The following is a 2,045-nucleotide window of genomic DNA, read 5'->3' on the forward strand; positions in this document are numbered from 1 at the left end:
GGGTGGGGAAGAAAGGATGTTGCCCGCACTGCTCCCCGGTAGCACCCTGATCGGCCACATTTGCAAGAGCAGCAGCAGAAGAAGACACAGGAGGTCCAGGAGGCGGCTGGAGCTGTTAGTAAATTTTCCTGACAGCTTTTTCTCCGTAGTATGCGAGTTGACAAAACAGCCAGAGAACAGGGCTCCCCATTACAATTCTTTTCGAGCTTTTTTTCTTTGCTAACCGGATCTGATTTGTACGAAAACATGCCTTGCACTTGTACCTGGAGGAACTGGAGACAGTGGATTTGACCTTGAGCAGTGGTCATCTACCTGGTGTCCATAGTGGTTGCGGTTCCCCTATGTGTCTGGGAATTACAGAAACTGGAGGTTGGAATACACACCAAGGCTAGGTTTACTGCTGGGATCTTTTTGCTGTTGACTATACCTATATTGCTGTGGGTGATATTGCAACACTTAGTGCATTATACACAACCTGAACTACAAAAACCAATAATAAGGATTCTTTGGATGGTACCCATTTACAATTTAGATAGTTGGATAGCGTTGAAATAGCCCAGCATTGCAATATATGTGTATAACTGCAGAGAATGCTATGAAGCTTATGTAATTTACAACTTGATGGGATTCCTTACCAATTATCTAATAACCGGTATCCAAATCTGGTATTAATCCTTGAAGCCAAAGATCAGCAGAAACATTTCCCTCCTTTATGTTGCTGTCCACCATTGGCTATGGGAGAAGTATTGCTGTTTAGGTGCAAACTAGGTGTATTGCAGTACACAGTTGTCAGACCTTTCACCACCATCGTTGCTTTAATCTGTGAGTTTCTCGGTATATACAATGAAGGGAACTTTAGCTTTTCAAATGCTTGGACTTACTTGGTTATAATAAACAACATGTCACAGTTGTTTGCCACGTATTGTCTCCTGCTATTTTATAAAGTACTAAAGGAAGAACTGAGCCCAATCCAACCTGTTGGAAAATTTTTGTGTAAAGCTGGTGGTTTTTGTTTCTTTTTGGCAAGCAGTAGTTACTACTTTGTTGGTAAAAGTTGGTGTTATTTCTGAAAAGCATACGTGGGAATGGCAAACTGTAGAAGCTGTGGCCGTAGGACTCTAGGACTTTATTATCTGTATTAAGATGTTCCTCGCGGCCATTGCTCATCATTACACATTCTCATATAAACCATATGTCCAAGAAGCAGAAAAAGGCTCATGCTTTGATTCCTTTCTTGCCATGTGGGATGTCTCAGATATTAGAGATGATATTTCTGAAGAAGTAAGGCATGTTGGTCAGGGGACATCCCAGGAAAAAATTGTTTCCCGAGGATCAAGATCAAAATGAACATACAAGCTTATTATCATCATCATCACAAGATGCAATTTCCATTGCTTCTTCTATGCCACCTTCACCCATGGGTCATTACCAAGGGTTTGGACACACTGACTCCCCAGACTACACCTACTACAGCTAAGATATCTGATGAAATACTTAGTGATATTATAGGAGAGAAAAAAGAAACTTCAGATAAATCCGTGGATTCCTGAACAGTATGGAAAAGCAAACTGTGCAACTACTACATTATAATGTAGTAGATTTTTTTACCAGGTAAAAAAATCTCATTACCTGGTATCCCATGGATTTTGTGCTTGGGAGAAACCATAAAAGATGGAAAATCTCAACACAAAAATAGCTGAAAGCCAGGTACAACTACTGGATTTATATATGTAAGTTTTGTATGCCAAAAATAATTGGTCTAAATTTCCTAGACTTAGACTTGATTTCTTAACATTAGAGTATCACATATTCAAATGGTAGACAATAACCCAAACTAAATCTTCCTGATGTTACACTGCTTTATCAAGAGGATGGACATTTTTTAAAAAATCAGTACTTCCTACGCATGAATATAATGCTCTGGAATTAACAGAAAGCATAATGCAGAAATACAAATTAGTGGAACTTAATCATATAAGCTACCTAACAAACAATTAAATCTCTATTTCTCAAATGAATGTCTTTCAATAAATAAGAATTCATCA

At 38.7% G+C, this 2,045-nt stretch overlaps 1 pseudogene; it reads left to right on the top strand.

Moving 5' to 3' along the window:
- Window positions 1-246: 246 nt before the first annotated feature.
- On the top strand, window positions 247-1,550 carry LOC105725696 (transmembrane protein 184C-like; annotated as a pseudogene).
- Window positions 1,551-2,045: the final 495 nt, after the last annotated feature.

The sequence above is a fragment of the Aotus nancymaae genome, unplaced genomic scaffold (assembly GCF_030222135.1).
Source record: "Aotus nancymaae isolate 86718 unplaced genomic scaffold, 86718_ANA_hifiasm-v0.15.2.pri h1tg000006l, whole genome shotgun sequence".
Lineage (NCBI taxonomy): Eukaryota > Metazoa > Chordata > Mammalia > Primates > Aotidae > Aotus > Aotus nancymaae.